This window comes from Diceros bicornis, chromosome 25 (assembly GCF_020826845.1).
Source record: "Diceros bicornis minor isolate mBicDic1 chromosome 25, mDicBic1.mat.cur, whole genome shotgun sequence".
Taxonomy (NCBI): domain Eukaryota; kingdom Metazoa; phylum Chordata; class Mammalia; order Perissodactyla; family Rhinocerotidae; genus Diceros; species Diceros bicornis.
In genome coordinates, this window is record NC_080764.1 from 46,239,316 (window position 1) to 46,259,487 (window position 20,172).

Below are 20,172 nucleotides of genomic sequence, written 5' to 3' on the forward strand. Positions count from 1 at the left end.
CTTTCCTTCAGACCAGAATAGCCATCTTCGGATGATTTAAATGGTTCCCTCCCGGTAACGATGACTTGGTCTCTTGTCAGGCTATAAAAACTATCAATTTAGCATGGTCTAATGGTAAGAGAGTCTTTTCTAATCATAAAGAATGTACTCCTTCTCTTGTCTGAGTTGAGCTCGAGCAAAGTGCTAACAGGAAATAAAACCCAGAAATATAATCAATATTTAAAAGCTATATAACATCACTGCACTCCCTATTATTATTATATTGTGTAATTTAATCAACTTTTAGAAAATATGTCTGTGTTGCCCACTTGAACATTTTAAATTCTCCAGAGTAGGATGTGATCTATATTTAATTAGCCTTTTCTTTCCAAAGCTGAATTTGAAAAATCCCCATTTCATGGAACTTCATGGACAGATGGGCTCTCCAACTGTCATCCTTCAGCCAACGCACACTAAGCACCTACTGTGTATGGGGTATAACAAAGATCACACTCCTTAATGCAGGCATAACTCACTATAAGCCTTTTTATAAAAAGAAAACACTGAATCCCCTTTCATCATGTCTTTAAAACATTTTTTCCCACCAAGTGAATATTGTTTACAATATTGTAACTTATGTTCACTTGTGATTCAAAATTCCAGCCCCAATCGAACAAATGTATGTTAGGCAGACTAAGTAGCTTTATGGGAAATAAACACACTATTTCTGCAAGATTTTTATAATTTTGAGACTTTCTCAAGAAAACTCATCACTATATTTGTTATACTAAGGTTCAGGGAGATACTAGGATGGAAATTACTAACATTCTTTTTTAAGTTTCATAAAGAATATGCCACAAAAGCATGCTTATAAACCCATTCCTTATTTAGTAATTTTTTTATTTTGAGTATGTTTTTTCATATAAGTTCCCAGCCAAAGTTTCTTTTATTGTACATTGTAATCATCTGCATGCATGTCAGTCTCAAAGACCGTAGACATCTCTAGAGAAATGACTATGTCCTTATGGCTTGGTACCCCCATTCCCTGTGCCTGGCTCAGAGGAGGTGCTCCTTTAATGTAATAACTGGATGACAGAGAAAGAGAAATTAGTTGCATGGATAGTAACCACTTTGTATTCTTGAAGACTACTCAGCCAGGATATAGTTTATTACTTTATTGGTGTACTTTAGTGATAAGTAATCAGTTTTGAAGAGAGGAAGATGTTCTCAACTAATTTATTCTTTTAACATACGCTTACTGAGTAAGGTTGTGTGCTCAGCATACTGGAGAATATAAATAGGAATGCCACAAGTCTCTATCCTCAAGGACCTCAAACCCTCCTAAGTGAGATGAGAAGATACAACGTAGTATGAGATAAATGACAAAAGAAATAAAATATTCTATTGTATTTCAGAAGAGGGAGAGGGTATTCTACCTGGAGAGACGAAGGACAAAGAGGATCTGAAAAAGCGGCACTTGTGTTGGACCTTTGCAGGATGGACGGGCTTCCATGAGCCAAGGTAAGCAGAGAGCATGTGCATGGTATGGCAGGGACGGCCATGGTCATGTGGGTGTAAGGGTGAAAAGCACAGATGTGCAAGGTGATACTGAAGGACAAGGGCATATAACCAGGAGATGGAAGATTCCACGGGACACGAGATTGAGGCCATTGTTAGAGAAGATTGAATACCAGGGCTGAGGAATTTGAACTTTGTTAGAGGATCAGCAAGGATTTTTGAAAGGTGGTTACAAGAGTCAGTACTTTATCGATGATACTCCAAGAAGGAAGTAAAATACCCAGAAGCAAATGGTAGCAGTGAGGATAAAAACAGAGACAGGTTTAAGGAATAGAACAAAGATCATCTTAAATCTTAGAGCCTCAGTGACTAGAAGATAATATTAGCAGATATGTAGAATTTAAAAGACAGTGTTAGTTAGGTGAATATGGTAACATCCATTTGAAACATGTGGAGTTTGAGGAACAGGTAGGGAACCTGAGGAACTGAAGGCAAATGTGACCACAGGAATGAAATTCAGTGGAAGGTGATGAATAAAGACACAAATTGGGATGTGTGGTGGGTGAGATTGCCAAGAGAAAAGTGCTGAAAGTTTAGTGAAGGAGATAGAAAACAGAATCTTAGAATCTATCTACAGATTCTGTATGACCTACACTTGAACACCCATAATAGCCACTGAATAAATATCTGTTGAGAAAATCAATAAAGAAATGAAATTAAGAGCAAAGGACGACACGTGATAAAAAATAGCAGGAGGACTGCGTACAAGTAGTGTCATAGAAGACATGTTTTAAGAATAAGTGCTTCAGATTTCAAGAAAAAAAACAGCTAAGAAAAGGCCACATTTAAGAGAGAGCTATTTAAATAGATTTGGTATGAAAGCCAGATTGAGAAACAATGGAAACAGAAGGAAGGAAAGAAAAAGCAATAAGCATGTTCACATGAGATTTATTTGTGTTTTTCTTATTAAGAAGATGAGAGAAAATTCTCTGCAAAGGAAAACATGATCTAGTAGGGAGAGAGACTGGAGACACAGCAGATGGAGAGACAGCTGCTGGAGCAATGATCTAGCCTAGCTGGATAACAAGAGAACTAAGGGTAGCCTTGGAAAAGAACAAAGACAGCCTTCCTCAGAGACAGGCCTCAGGGAGAAAAGAGAAGACAAGATAAATAAGACATTTTTCAGTATAAAACACAGAGGCTGAGGAAATAGACTGTAAGCTTCACTGAGGTAGAGACTTGGTCTGTCTGACTCACTGCTGTAGACTTATTGCAAAAAACAGTTCCTGGCACATTTGGTGGGTTCTCAATAAACACTGAATGATGGATGGCCTGTCACTTCTCAATAATGTAGACGTGTTCCCAAGATTATGTGAATTGGAAAGAGTAGAACTAGGTTTAAAGTAACTTCAGTGACAAGGTAACAGGGAGTTAATAATGTGAAAATGTGCATAAAAGTCATAAGTCCTTGTTATTAGTCCTAGTTAAATAATAATGTACCTGCCATTCCTTAAGCAACTACTATATGCCATATTCACAATATTGTAAGGAAAATATTGCAATCTTTATTTGTCATATTAGAAAATTGAAGTTTGAAAGGTTGTGTAACTTGCCCAAATTAACACAGGTAGTAAGTAATGAAGCCAGGATTAGAAATCTGCTTATATCCTACTCCAAAATCAAAATCAGTAATCTCAACCAATTAAGATTACTTTCTTGTGGATCTCAAATCAAAATAGTTACATGATACTCTCCAGAAACACTGGGAATAGCAAGAACTTAGAAAAAGAAAGGAAATTCTTAGAGTTATTTAGAGCTTGGAATCAGTTGATGTTCCCAGAAGAAGATGAAGGGAAACCTAATTCAATGAGACATAGTTGAAATGCTGATCAACACACCCAGGATTGGAGATGGAATAGAATACATACATTGGCTAGTATAATAGAAAATGTTGATGGACTAGAAGACATAAAGCTAGTTTAGGGCAGATTTCAGTAAGAACAAAGGGCTAGCAAAGTTGAAAATAGTGATATTTGTATCGGATGCTGTGCGTGGATGTGGCAGCTGTGAAATTGCACTGCTCAGATTTCCCACTGTTGCCCTTCTGCATTCGTCACCATGAAGGCTGCACTTTCCTCCACGGAGTCCCAGCCAAAGACTGAGCACGGCAGTGGAACTAAGGTGGTCCCATTCCAGCGAGACAGGGGACTCCTCTAATGGGAAACTCTGGCTCGAGGACTCTCATTGGCCTGGATGAATGTTTCTTGTAATTAGGCTGCAGTGGTCGGAAACTTTCCCAACCCAGTGCTTCTTCCTTCCCGCTCTCCTTGCACAGGGTGTGAACTGCAGTGTGGTCTCACGGCAGCTCTCCCTACTTTCTCCCACTCCTTTCCCAAATAAGTGTCTCACACATCACAGTGTCTTCTTCCTAGAAGATCTGACCCAGTAGGGCAACTTTAAATGCTGAGGTCCAAACAAATATAAACTATTGGCTGATAGGTCACTGGAATAAGTTGGTAACGAGTATACTGGCACAATAAGTAGTACATACACGGAAACAGGATCTTTTCCTTCTTATTCCTCTCAAGGAAGAGGGTAGGAGCTCTTCTCAGGGTAGCAGCAGGTAAGGAATAATGTATTGTTATATTCATTTTACATATGGGAGAGACTGAGGCTAAGGTGTAAGGGGTAAGGCAGAGGGTAATCTGTCCAAAGTTACAGGGGCGTAGTAGTTACTGGAACTTGCCTCCAGACCTGCTTTCATCCATTCAGTTGCTGAGATCTTTGATCTGCATAGAAACCTATGAGGTAAGACTTCCTTGTTACTTTCTAAGCTACTGAAAGGATTAGTTTATTGATTCTAAATCAAAGTACTTTTAAAATGCAAATTTCTAAATGATGTCTCTGCATTAAATATGGACATGTGTGGGGATTATATGATGTTCTAACATGATTTGTTACTGAAGAAGGGCCTTTGGTCTGGAGCAAAAGCATATCTGAAGTCCTCCATGGTTTTTCAAAAACATGTTTTTTTCTTTATTTTTTATAGTATTATGATAGCTATATTTAAGACCGGAGGAAGAGGAAAAAAAAGAAATAAAATATGTAATCCTGAATATCACTCACTCACAATTTGATTACCAAAAAGAAAGGTTGAGAGATAGAGAGAGTAGAAGAGGAGGAAAAAAAGGACAAAAAGGGAAAGACAGTTAACTTGACATAAGAAAGCAGAATGAATGCCCCATTGCCCCAGTCACCCATGCCTGGAACCTTGGAATCCTGTGATTTATTACTTTCTGAGGCCAAGCCTCTGTCACTGCACAACTGAATTATTTCACAGCCTCCCAGTAACAACCCCAGATGCATTCTCACCTTCACTGGTCCATCCTATGGACCACATCAGACTAATAATAATTACTTCTGGAGAAGCATAACATCTGTTACAAGTCCTAGCTCTGTCATCTACTAGATGTAAGAATGTAGCATGCTAGCTGAGCTCCCTAAGTATCCACTACTAGACTATAACAGTAACAACAACAGTGACTACTACTGATGATTATGATGATGACAATGATAATAAAAATAATACTTACCTCAAGATTTTTCTGAGGATTTATTTAAATTATTCATATAAAGCACTTGGGACAGTGTTAGGCATATAAGACGCTTCAACAAGAGTATGTAATTATTTTCATCACCTTGTCATCATCATTTTTCTGTTAGCTCCCTGCCCCCAAAACATTTTACTTTAAAAAAAAATTTCCTTGTCCATACTACCTAAAGCAACCTACAGATTCAGTGCAATCCCAATCAGAATCCCAATGACATTCTTCATGGAAACAGAATGAAGAATCTTAAAATTTATATGGAACAAAAAAAAGACCCCAAAAAGCCAAAGCAACCCTGAGAAAAAAGAACAAAGTTGGAGGTATCACACTCCCTGAATTCAAAATATACTACAAAGCTATAGAAATCAAAAAAGCATGGTACTGGTGAAAAACAGACACACCGATCAACAGAACAAAATAGAGAGCCCAGAAATAAACCCACACATCCATAGACAGCTAATTTTCACCAAGGGAGTCAAGAACATAAAATAGAGGAAGAAAAGTTTCTTCAATAAACTATGTTGGGAAAACTGGATAGCCAAATGCAAAAGAATGAGAGTAGACCATTATCTTACACCATACACAAAAATTAACTCAAAATGGATTAAAGACTTGAATGTGAGACCTGAAAACATAAAAACCCTAGAAGAGAACATAGGCAGTATGCTCTGACATTGGTCTTAGTAGTATCTTTTTGCACACCATGTCTATTCAGGCAAGAGACAAAAGAAAAAATAAATAAATGGGACTACATCAGACTAAAAAGCTTCTGTACAGCAAAAGAAACCATCAAGCAAAATGAAAAGACAACCCACCAACTGGGAGAAAATATTTGTAAATAATATATCCGACAAGGGGTTAACTTCCAAAATATATAAAGAACTCATACAGCTAAACAACAACAAAAAAATGAACAATCCAATCAAAAAATGGGCAAACAATATGAACAGACATTTTTCCAAAGAAGATATACATATGGCCAACAAGCACATGAAAAGATGTTCAACACCACTAATTATTACTGAAATGCAAATCAAAACTACAATGAGAGGGCCAGCCCCGTGGCTTAGCGGTTAAGTGTGCGCGCTCCGCTACTGGCGGCCTGGGTTCGGATCCCGGGCACGCACCAACGCACCGCTTCTCCGGCCATGCTGAGGCCATGTCCCACATACAGCAACTAGAAGGATGTGCAACTATGACGTACAACTATCTACTGGGGCTTTGGGGAAAAAAACGGAGGAAGATTGGCAATAGATGTTAGCTCAGAGCCAGTCTTCCTCAGCAAAAAGAGGAGGATTAGCATGGATGTTAGCTCAGGGTTGATCTTCCTCACAAAAAAAAAAAAAAAAAAAAACTACAATGAGATATCACCTCACACCCCTGAGAACAGCTCTAATTAACAAGACAAGAAATAACAAATGCTGGAGAGGATGTGGAGAAAAGGGACCCCTCATACACTGCTGGTGGGAATGCAAACTGGTGTAGCCACTATGGAAAAAAGTATGGAGATTCCTCAAAAAATTAAAAACAGAAATACCATAAGATCCAGCTATTCCACTACTGAGTATTTATCCAAAGGAGATGAAATCAATAATTCAAAAAGATATATGCACCCATATGTTTACTGTAGCATTATTCACAATAGCCAAGACATGGAAGCAACCCAAATGCCCATCAACAAATGAAGGGATAAAGAAGATGTGGTATATATACACAATGGAATACTACTCAGCCATAAAAAAAGATAAAATCGTGCCATTTGTGACAACAGGGATGGTCCTTAAGGGTATTCTGCTAAGCAAAATAAGTCAGAGAAAGACAAACAGCATATGATTTCACGCATTTGTGGAGGATAAACAAACACATAGATAAGGAGAACAGATTGGTGCTTACCTGTGGGGAAGGGAGGTGAGGGGAAGCAAAAGGGGTAAAGGGGGACATATGTACGGTGATGGATAAAAACTATACTATCGATAATGAACATGATGCAGTCTATACAGAAACTGAGATATAATAATGCATACATGAAATTTACACAATGTTATAAGCCAATATGACTTCAATAAAATAATTTTTTAAAAAATTTCCTATGGTAGTAAATCAAGGCCGTACACAATGAAACTCACCATTACCTACCAACGCTTTTCCCATATGACCAAATAATCAGCCTCTACTCTAGTTAAGCTGATCTTCTCATTATCCCATGAGCATACCCTATACCCTCATGTTTTACTAATAGTATTAACTTCAGTTGCAATGATATTTCTTTTCAGTCTTATATTCGAAGCCCTATATATTATTCAAACACACAGGGAAAGTCCATCCTATAATAAGAAATTTGCCACAATTATATCAGCCCTCAATACTCTTCTCTCCTCTACAGTCATAAATCCTTTAAGGCTTAAACTACACGATTTATCAAATTATTTTACATCACTCACTAATTGTTTCATATGACTGTTTCTTCTTCCCACAGTAAATGTAGGTCATATCATTTAGACTTACTGTTGGCACACCTGTTAGTCGTCAACGCCATACCTTTTCCAATGCCAGTGAAAGATGGTCCTAGCTGAGAGAAGTATCCACCAACCACTTGCTAGTTTCAATCAGCAATCCAACCTATGAGCTCCCAGCCAACACAAGGTACTCAGTCTTCCCTATTATGAAATTCACCTCTCCTGGAGGCCTTTCGTTCTTTGGTATTCTCAGGCAATGGTATTCAAACAGAATAATCTATATTTAAGTCAACAGGAAACCAAAAAAAAAGAACACCACAGATCCAGGAACAAGAAAACAAGGATCTTTCAATAGTGTCAGACAAAGCACTTACACAAAACAACTCAATTAAAGAAATCTGAACCATAACAATACTGTAAACTCAAATGAATGTTCATGGAAGGATAAAATTTAAGAGCAGAAATTAACAAAACAGAAAATAAAGAAATGGTTGAGAAGATGAAAAATAAAACATATCAGATCTATAAAAAGACTAACAGAATAGGAAAGTTCTGGGAAAAAAACTGATTAAGAAAAAATAACTAAAATGGACAATATTAGAAATAAAATGGAACATATAACTACTGAAAAAGTTAAAGAATTAAAAACAGTAAGAGAATACTATAAAAACTTACGCTAATAAAGGGAAACTCACATAAAAAGAGGAATTTTTTATAAAACTTTAAGTTGTCAAAAATGACCAAACAAGTAAAAACAATAATCAGTGGTAAAAAAATAAAATAAAATAAAAACCACGCATACACACACGAAATACATGGCAGACAGTTTTACAGGCAAGTAAACTTTTAAGGAAACTTTGTCAAATGTTACCCTCGTCTTACACAAATTACTATAGGAAAACAGAAAACGAATGAAAGCTTTCTAGCTCTTTTTATGATGTTTGTGTAACTGATATGCAAACTGAACAAGGTACATTATAGTCTAATATCCTTTACGATCACGTATGGAAATATATATACTAGTTTCTGGGATAAATTCCACTTACATATTATATATAATAATAGAAATTCAACTTAGTCAATACAAATTATACATATTCTATAATACAATAAATATGTGTATATATAATGCATGTTATATGGAGGAAGAGAGGCACTTTAAAAATAGAGTTTAAATAAACAAAAGTAGAGTTTATTCCAGAAATTCAATAATGGTTTAATAACAAAAATTCTATGAACGCAATTCATCACATTAACAGACTAAAAGAGACAAACCTTTTAATGATCTCAATATCTGTGGAAAAAACCATTTGCTCTGACTTTGTATTCATTCAAAATAATATATCTTAGTGAACTAGGAGAAGAAGGGAATTCAATAACATGGCATAATGGCCATCTTCTAAAAATATACTGAATGGTGAAACATTACACACATTGTCATTAAAGATGAGAATAAGATAAGAATGCCCCCATTAATATTTATATTCAAAAGTACAATAAAATAAATGAACAGGCAACAGTATTATGAAGCAAAAGATAGAAATGAAGCAATTAGCTTCATTTAGAGATGATACAAAAGTCCTTACAGAAATCCAAAAGAAGCTATAGAACTAATCTATAAAATCAATAAAAGAATGCAGCAAGGTTGCCTTACACAGACCAATACATAAAAATCAAGAATGTTGATATAAATCAATAAAAGCTAATTTAAACAATTAATTTATAGAGTCTTATTCTCAAGAGCAAAAATACAAACAAATATTACAAAACCAAAAATTATAGGGAGAAAATAAAAGTTGTTCAGAGTTTTCATGGAGAAAATTACATAACTTAATAAAGACACAGGACCTAAAAGTGAAGAACTATATCCCTTATAAAGCTAGAAAGAGCTGTTGTTGTAAAAATGTCAAATATTCCAAAATTAATCAAAAAAATCTTCAAAAGATTTTTTTCCAGAAACTGTCTTCGTGTGAAAAAGTCATATGGATTGACAAATAGTTAACAAGAGCAATTTTGAAAGAAAACAAGACAGGGAGAATCATCACACTTGATATCAAACCTAGAAAGCTACAGTGGTTAGACCCGAGACTGAAATGTTGAAGCAGGAGACACACAGCGACCAGGGCGCAGAATACAGAAGCGCAGCTGCACCAGCAATGACACTGGGGATAGCTGACAGAGACGGCAGTATAAAAGAGTAGGACTAGGACAGGGAATTCAATAAACAGCGCTGAGAAGATTGCTTATCTAAACAAAAAGGAATTTACATTTACATCACAACACAAGAAAGACACGACAAGAAATAATATCCAAATGGATTAAAGAATTTAATATAAAATGCAAAACTTTAAAAATATTAGGAAAGACTGTCACAGCACATCTTTAAGAGTTTGTAGTAAAGAAGGACACTTAAAACAGAAAGCTTGAAGCATACAAGAGAAAATGGACAAATAGACTACATCTGAGTTAAAAACATCTGTATGATAAAGGACATCGTAAATTAAAAGATAAATTATAGTCATATTAGCAACCAAAGATTAGTATCCAGAATATCAAAAAAACACATTTTATATAAGACAATTAGGGAAGATTTCTCTAATAAATTGACATTTGAGCAGAGACATGAATCAAATGAAGAAGCAAGCCATGCTGACAACTGGGGAGGAGCATTCCAGGCAGAGAGAACAAACATAGTTGAAGTTTGAAATCTGGAAATAAGGAGGCATTGGGGCTAGGAGCCTAGCAGCCCCAGGCTCCCACGAGGAGCAAGTATCGATTAAAAAATAATAACTATATTAGATATATTATATTAGATATGTATTGAATATATCTATATATAGATATATTACATTAGATATATTATAGATATATAATATAACAATATAGTTATAAATATATCTGAAGAATGGGTTCTGGGGTGTTTCAACAGTTAGAGGTTGAGAAAAGCAACTGAGTTCATCAAAAAAAGATGTTTTGAGGGGAGAATGATCATCACCATAAAATGTGCTCGAGAAACCAAGTCAACTCAGTTGAAGACTAATTGGGTTTTGCAATGTGGAGTTAATTTTTAAGCCACAAGAAAGATTTGGTCAAGTGGTAAGAATGGAAGTATAATTACAGTGGTTTTAAAAGAGAAGAGGAATAAAGGAATAGGGGTTTTGCATTAAAAGAGTGCAAAGACGTAAAGCAATAGTCCGGGGAGATGTAAGTCAAGGGAGTTTTATTAGGAATAAAATATAACATTTCATGCAGATAAGAGTAACTTAGTAGAGAAGGAAAATATGATGATTCAGGAGAGGAGACAGGTCTGCAAAAGCAATCTCCTGGAGCAGGCAAGAGAGGACGGGACCCAGGACACAGCGGAGGCGTTGTCCTAGACTGAAGCACAGACAGTCGTCCACTGTAGCAAAGAGCGAGGGAAGCAACCTGCACAGGAATCGACAGGTGGGAGGTAGAGGTGCGGAGGAAGGACAACATTGATTTTCTTCTTTCTCGCTGAAATAAATGCAGAGTCATCAGATGAGTGTGAGGAGAGCTAAAGGAGTGTGAACACTAAGAAAAAAGGAGAAAGTATTAGCTGTCTGAAAGAAGGGTGAATTGACTTGAGAAATGTAGCTGCAAGGACTCAGCAATTACCCAGTAATTTCTCTAGCAGGTGTGTATACACACTGCGAAACACTTGCCGAGGAACCCAAGGACACATGTAGAAAGATGCCATTTGCAATATTGTTTCTCATTTCTAATTCTAATTTCAATAGATTCTAATGGACAAAAATTGAAAACAAATTTGCATTTATGAATGGGGTTGTGGGGGCAGGGGGATGGATTTATAAATTGTGCTTTATTCACATTGTATAGCAGTGAAGATAAATGGCATGGATGTCTGAGTATAAAAATATGGATGAGATAAAGTTATGTCTGTTTAATGGTTACGTCTGGGAAGAAAGGGAGGGACATGATAATGATAACATGATAATATTTGTTAAATTTAGGTCTTGAGTACACGCATATCTGTTAGTATTCTCTGTACGTTTCAAAAATTTCTTGATGATTTCACCTAAAAATAGAGGTCTTTGTGAAAACTACTAACCTAAAACATCCTATAATTAATTTCATTTAGTTCAGTCTCCCATGTTTTATATAAACTTTGTATTCCTCTTGTCTTAATCTTAGTGGTGGGAAATCTCTTATTCCATAATCCATCTGTAGAGACTTCTAGGAGTATTTTGGTGCTATCATTTTTTTTTTATTTAAAATGAACTTATTTGATAGAGGAAAAATGAAATAAGTTGCATAGAATTGGCCAGACATTTGGAGTAAATCTGTAAACAATTAAGAGCTTATGAATAATAATTTTCTTTTAAAAATGAAATTATTAATGGACATATTGGAATTCCCATTAAAGTTGAAAGGAATTAGCAAAGCAACGGTTTAAGAATAAGTGATAGAAATATATATTTTTTTATTTCTGAACCAAGCGGAAGGCTGAAATGTCCCAAATCACTAACAGTGCTGAAGGAGTAAAACTAATTTAATTTCGTTTCAAGAATTCAGGAAACACCATTTGTTTGTAAAAAATCTAAATATTCTTTAATCTAAAATTAATTTTTGAACTTGAGAACAACAGGCTGTAAAATAATTGCACAGATGTCAATATCATTTGGTGTTTTTTGAATATCAGCCAAGGAATGGGATCCTTGTCACTTATTGTACAGCAATTGTTCCTCGTCAGAATTAAACTATCACAGCTGGAAACCCATATGAAATTTGGCTTATTAAGAAAAATACAACATGAATTAATGTTAGTGAACAAGGCATGTCAAACATGCTGCATAAATGAGACTTTTAAAAGACACTTACATAATATTGTGCTAGCAAATGTCACACAGTAAATACTTAACAGAATCGTTACAAATTAAGTGTTAGATATGTTTTGAATACAAAATACTTCCCCAATTTCTGGCTAATATAAAAGAAGACATGGTACTTCTTAAAGAGGCATTGTTGGATTTAGTTGAATGCTAACAACTGAAGTAAATATGGTTTATTATGCAAAGAACAATACACGTTGGTATAATGAAATTTTAGTGTCAGTTGGATATTTTGTCTAGAAAATTTGAGTACAGCACTAACCTCTAATATGTTATTAAGTTGTGTATTTTCTGAATAATCTGAACATTCACTTTTTCACCTAATAATCAAAATGCCAAATACTCAAACATTTGAAAGTCATCTATAAAGTAGTTTATAAGCATGAAATTTAGTTACATGGCTAAGGTCATTCTTCTAATTTTTCTTTTGTAAATTTTATTTTTATTATGTTTGTTGATATATAATTGTGAGGTGTACAAAATATATACAGCATATGTCAGTTCCTTCGTATTTTTTATTTGACTTATTAAAAGAAAGAAGAAAAAACGAATGGGCTCGTGACTCTTAGGAGAATAGTATTTTCTTACATCTGCCTCTTCTCCCCGATTCTGGGCTGTGTTGTCTTGCGAGAGGCTGTGCAAAGAGCTGTCTGTCTGCTCTCCCTGCACTTTCCACTTCCTTGCGTTCGTACAAGTTCTTCATGCCGGAAATGCCCCCATTCAAGTCTTAACTCTGTAAGATGGCTTAAGTCTTTACCTACCTGTAATATCACCTTTTTCTAAGAAATTTTTCCTAATTCAAGTCAGAATTAAAATTGTTCTTACAATTCTCCAATAGCACTTGTTTTTTATATCTATTTTGACATAAAGCACGGTCTGTCTTATTTTGAGCATTCATATATAACAAATATTTGCCATAACACTAGGAGTCAAGAGGGGAGGGGCCGTGTTCTGCAAAACCCAGCATTTTGTGCATGACTAGAAATTCAATACATGTCTGTTAAACTAGGTAACTAAATAAACACATTACTATGTAACACATTAACAAAAAATGATAGAAAAAAGAAAAGAGCAAGTAAGTACAATAGCAGCATTATTTGGGGCAAAGACTAACCCTTGGTAAATATTTCTCCTGTTTTCTAGAGACCAACCCAGGTGGGGATGTCAAAAAGGAAATAATTATATAAAACTAGATACAGATTTTATTATTCATCTACATTGACTCTTCTCTTTTGTGGTTCGCAAATTCACTATTCCCTTTTGCAGGTTTGCCCTCATATTCTCAATATTTCTTGATACTTTTTCTTAACTAATCTCATCCATTTAATCACTAAATTATAACCCTTAGTTATAAAAGGTCCTTTTGGTATTTATATTAAAAAGCCCTGAAGACACACGCCTCCAAAGCTCAGCTGGCCACGTGCAGACACGGTGCCGACTCTACTCACCGCCCCACCGTCCCGCGGAGCCCTGCTGAGAGGGACACTGGGAGAAGGACGAACTTTGGGAAAAGACAGGCACTTTCACGTAATCTTCATGTTGCCAGAGAAAATCTGTTTGCAAGTCATGAAGAACTGATTTTAGAGTAAGAGGAAATGTCTCTGCATATGCATTTTTGAAGAACAACTTTGCACTCTTACCTTCCATTGACAGAACATTTACCAAGGACAGGCGTCCTAGCACATAAAATATCAATTGTGAGCTTAAGAACCAAGCCCAAAGAATCCAGAGGTGATATTTCCAAATCTCCTACCAGGAGCTGACAAAAAGTAAGCAATCCCTATTGTCTGAATAGCTAAGAAAGAAGATTTGGGCAATAAGTTATCCCCAAAAGAGTATAAAGAAATCAATCCAGTGAAAGCACCACAATAGAACGCATGACCCTTTGCTCCTGAGTATCCCGAGTACTGGAAGCGCTGGTCAGAATGGGCGTGGTATCAGGATGTAGAATACGATGCAGGACAAAAAACATTACATTGAACATGATTTGAAGTAACTATGTGCCAAATAAAAAAGTTATAGGTAAAAATGCCAAAGGGACATCAGAGAAAGTCCAGAGATAGGATAAAAAGTTTAAAAAACTAGAAATAAAAATATTTTTCCTGGAAAAAATAAAGCCAGTCAAACCCTTAATAATAATTTTCAAATACAGGAAAGTTTCATGTAGAGTAGATGTGGTCTGTTGATTTTCAACTCAACTGGGAGTTAAATAGCAATCACATGAAAAAAATGACCAAAACAGAGATACCTAACAGAAAGAGAGTATTTCTTAACCATGAAAGACTTACGATTTGGCATTAATCATCAATCGAACATGTAGCTTGTCCTTCAAAAGGTAGTTTGAATAAACTATATTTTCTTTTGTATTAAGGGTTTAAGTATGAATCTGCCAGAAAGTGGAATAGTCTCTAGTAAGCCTGCACAGTGGGACAGCTGTGTATGGACCTTTTCACCGTGTCTCCAAACTGGCACGTTCTTTCATTTATTCATCCATCTAACCCAGCCTCCTACTAATAGAGGTGCTGCTCCCAAATCCTTCTCGACCATAGGTCACTGGTATTCCTTTTGGGAAGAAAACAATGGCCTAAAAATTGGCAGCTCCTCTGTCTCTCTCAGAGACACACACACACGTGTACACATGGACACACACAAATAAGAAACAGAAGGCTAGTGTAGTATCTTAAGGTTCTATATGATTATATAAAGTAAAAGCAAAAAAATCCAAGCCTAAATTTCAATAATATCACCCCCAAATACACTGAACAGAGTCTCTTTATTTTGTAATTCATTGGACTAATTAATACTTAAATTTTTCATTATACTGTACTATTATTTAGATTTGAAAGAGTTGCTATTTTTAGACATGAGTAACCTTAGGAAATAATAGAAACAACAGGGTTCTGACCTAAGGATAGAATATTTTTCAGTTTAAAAATAATATTCATATCTAGAGGGCAAAGTTATTTTATTCTTATTTTAAAAGAGGATTCCAGATTTTCAAAACTTTTTTTTCTAAAACATGTATACGATGAAGTGACTTTTTTCTAGATAACTTTAAAATGAAGTAAATTGGGCACAATCATATTCACAAGGCATTTTATGCAAGCATCCATAGCATGTTGGTCTAATTCAGAAACTCTAGATTCAAATACATCTTAGTATAAGTTTTATCTTGGATGGTAGAAATGCATCTTGGGGGACAGGTGTTAAGAGAAGCCTCCACAGGAAATGAAGGAAATTCAAGTTAAAAAGACTTGAGACTTGGACTTTTAGGCAAACTTTCCACATGAACAAAATTCACTAGACATGACCATAAATAACCATGTCCTTCATGTGGGCTCAGGCGTGTCTTTTTTCTGGGAAACCTGGAATGCACTAGCTGCTTACTCATCCAGACAAGATGTCGCTGGGCCACCTCGTACAGCGGCAGCTTTATTCAGCAGTTGTGCCGAATATCTCACATGCCCTGACACCACTGACAAGGACAAAAGCATAGTATATTTTCTCATTAAGCATCCATATGAGGAAGTCTTCAAGGATGGGCTCACACAAGAGGCTGATGAGATTATTTACACAAATGGGCCACCACGGAGTTCAAGAACAATATTAAATAAAGCCACACTTCTCAAACTCCACTGGGCTATAAAACCGAATTTGCCAACCTACTAGATTCTTAACAAATAAAACATGTATGATCAGTGAATACAAGCATAACTAATGTTTTGATCATTGCAATTAATCCACAACAAAAACTGATCAACTGAAATCTCCACATTGTTTTATCACTCAGATATATGTGGAAAAGCAAAGAAAAACATCTTATCTAGTGCATGAGCTTGATAAGTGAATGACACGTTTTAATCTTCATTGTTGGATTCATTCATACATGATATGACCAATTTTCTGGAAGCTAAGGAAATTATTTTATTGTGCCAATATTTGCAGGATAAGGGAAATAATTGCTTGAGTAAGGTTTTCTCTAGCTCCCTTTCTGCTATTCTGACTTCAGGGCGAGTTTACAGAGAGAATGAAATGCCCAGATTAAAGTTTCATCAAACCACCTCCAGCTGTTCTCAAGAAAATAGATTAGCGTCTTAATGCATTTCATTGAGAAATGGATTATTTCTTTCCTTACTTCTCCTCTAGAACGGCAGAAGTCATGGCTTCAGGTGGATGCTGTGGTAGCAGAGTGTAACAGGGAGAGGTTAGCATCAAGGACTTGACAACATCTAGAAACCAGTCAATAAGGTAAACATTCATCACCGTCTCCTCTTGTAGAACATCAGGACTGCTTTCACCTCTAGCTTTCGATTCTTGTTTTCAGTGTGGTAAAGCACAGATGTGTTCTGTCCCTAGAGAATTTCTAAACTCAAACCCCTATCGTCTAGGGAACCAGAGCAGCAAGCCATTTATCATGACGAAAACTCTTCTGACAGTGGTGGATCATGAGCAAAAAGACTCAGCCTGTTTTTATATATAGACAAGCAAATACAATCTTGCCAGAGTTTATTCAGCAAGCCCACATAAGAAATTCATTGTTTAAACTTTTAATTTAAGGTACAGTTTTGTGTAATGCCATTAAGCCAAATCAATAAAATCTGAAGTTTCAATATTTGAGTGAAAAAGAAGAAAATATATTTTTTTGTGTGTGTGAGGAAGATTGGCCCTGAGCTAACATCTGTACTAATCTTCCTCTATTTTTTTGTATGTGGGATGCTGCCACAGAGGTGCTTGATGTCCGTGCCTGGGATCTGAACCGATGAACCCTAGGCCACCAAAGCAGAGTGCACGAACTTAACCACCATGCCACTGAGCCAGCCCCGAAGAAAATAATTTTAAGACAACATACTGTGGTACTCCACAGGTCATACTTTGGGAAACACCACGTTTGTAAGATAAAACTTCTCAAGACACATACATAAAAATGCACCATACCCTTTCTCCTTGGAGCCGAGGAGCCTAGCAAGCATGTCACACTTTCTAAGCCCACATCCACATCACGGGTCCTGTTATTGCCTCCCAAACTCGAGCTTCTTGTACATGGCAGAACATCCTACCTCTAGCTTTCCTCTATTCGTTTTATCATCAGCCAGAACAAGAAACATTGATCGTTGCCACTGCCAGAAGCCTAGAAGAAACAAAACCACCCTAATACTGGTGATCTATCACACTCTCATTTTAGAAGCAATTAAAGGTCAACTTGACTTTCTTATGGTTTAACATGAAGCAAATGTAAAAGGAAAAAACGGGTGATTCTCCTTTCCTTATTTCTGGGAGAAAAGAAAAGTGTTCTACTCCACTCACAGCAAATCTCTCCTGTATTCCACCAGCAACATCATGGCTTCAACTGGCAACAAGGCCACGGAAAGGAGACATTAAAATGAGCTAATGAAAAACATTTGGTCCCAAAGCTATAAAAATGTTTTTTTCTCAAGCAGAAGTGGAAAATAGTGAAAGATTTAGCTCTTAAAGTAAACAAGAGTGGAATTAGAAACAAAAATGCCACAAAGGGGCAGATCAACAGTCCGTCAGACGGTGGGCTGTCTCCAACAGAGGCATCAAGGGATGCTGAGAGGCAGGCCTGCTTGTGGTTTCCACGACCTTCATCTCAGAGGTGAGAGGTACGCTCTCAACACTCCTGACTCCTCCATCAGGTTTGTGGAAGGAACCACAGAGCATTAGAACAAGGACGTCCCACTTCACGCTTGATGAAAACAATTCAGGACAAGCAAAAGCAGTTGTACTCTGCATTATTTTTCAGGGAAAGTGTGAATAGTTCCAACTAAAGCACTTTTAAAAAGGTAATATTAGCATTTAATAAAGCATAACTTTGCTTAATAGTACAGAACCATATTTACTTCTCTTTTTCATGCTAGATGTTTAAAATTTAAAAAGTCTCAAAATCACTGTGGTTAGGAATTTGAACCAACCAGAAATTAAATTTGCATCACTACCTTAAAGCCTCTGAGGATTTGGAGGGTAGAATTAATCACTGTTAAAATTCATTTAAACCACAAGTATTTATTGTGTGGTTACTAGCTGTAAGGCACTCAACTAGGTAATAACTAGGATATTGCTAAAGCTGTGATTCTAAAAGGACTAATTAAACAGATATATACAAATAATTACAAAATACAAGAGCTCTCTAAAAAAGAAATGAGTTCTCTTCATGTTATATGTGCAATGTGTTCTCCAAACATAAAAAGAAATCAGAGGGTGGCCAGTCTGGTGTAGTGGCCTGGGAGCACAGGCAGGATTGCTGGTGCACACAACTCCTGACTCCACATTTACTAACTGCGAGATGCTGGACCAGTTACCACCGAAGTTTTCTCATCCATAAACTGGGGATCAAAAGAGCATCTCTATCATGAGGTTGTTGTAAGGATTAAATGACTAATAAACATAAAGCACTAATATAAAAGTGACTTGCACATAGTGTTATACAGTGTTAATTGAGATTATTATCTCAAACACAAATACCTTTGAACATGCTAACTTTTCCCCAGCACAACCACCACACTCATTTCAAACTTGAAAAACAGTTTTAGACATTAGAGAGCACTTAAAACTCTGGCTTTTACTCTTAATGAATGTGACTACTGAGATAGTTTCAACTGTTCCAATTCACTCACGAAGTTCCTGCTGTGACTGATGCCCTTCCAGAAGGAAAATGATGTGGCATTAAATGTTTGCACATTTCATCTTAAAATTGTGAGGCTGGAAAACAGATTTGGGAATATGTAAGCAAAACACAGACATTTAACTGCTTGATCATTACATGACCTTGGCTTATAGTCCTTACCAGGGGGATACGTACCAAAAATTCAATTCTTTAGGCCAGATATTTCTATGGCACTGAGCTAATTGCATCCTATTGTAAATTACAGCAGAGAGGCAGCACGAAACGGATCTGCAGCAGCTGGTTTGCTTCTGGATGTGCTCTACTCTCCAGAAGGCTAACCACGCCTCTCAGAGTTGCCAGACCACACCGCTCCACTCCAGCCCATGCACATCTCCACTCAGGGTCTCTCAACGCCAATACAACCTTGGCATAAAATTTTCCTAAGGATCCTTAGGCTGTTGGCTCAAATGTAGAAGAGGGTAAGCCAGGAAGAGCTAAATAGGGTAAAATATGGATTGATGAGGGGGCCGGCCTAGTGGCGTAGCGGTTAAGTTCGCGCACTCCCTTCGGTGGCCAGGGTTCACTGGTTCGGATCCTGGGGGCAGACCTACTCACCGCTCATCAAGCCATGCTGAGGCGGTGTCCCACATAGAAGAGCTACAACTCTACAACTATGATACACAACTATGTACTGGGGCTTTAGGGAGAAAAAAGAAAAAGAGAAAGATTGGCAACAGATGTTAGAGCAGGGCTAATCTTCCTCAAAAAAGAAATTAAAAGAAAAAGAAAAAGGATTGATGAGAAAGGAGGACTAAGAAAATAAAAATACTTGATCAAGGTAGACTCTTCAGGAACTATAAAATAATGACACCACTTTTTCAGACAGGCATGAAATTGTATCTAAAAGTCATTTCAAAAGAGAGATTAAATAAATGGTCAGATGAAAGGCAGAATTATTTGAATAAATGTATAACCTTTTTAACTGTGAAAGTCAACACCTATTTGACTCTGTGATCAGGCAATGAGAGAACCGAATTTGGAGTCAGGTAGGCTGGTTTGAAATTTTGGTTCTTCTACTTATCATCTGTATAACCTTAGGCCAAACAATTTAACTACTC

The 20,172-nt window shown here is 36.5% G+C and overlaps 1 protein-coding gene across 1 annotated transcript in view; it reads right to left on the bottom strand.

The window, feature by feature from the left end:
- The window catches only part of TRHDE (thyrotropin releasing hormone degrading enzyme), a 343,309-nt gene that overhangs the window by 102,376 nt on the left and 220,761 nt on the right, over positions 1–20,172 (bottom strand). The window lies entirely within an intron of this gene.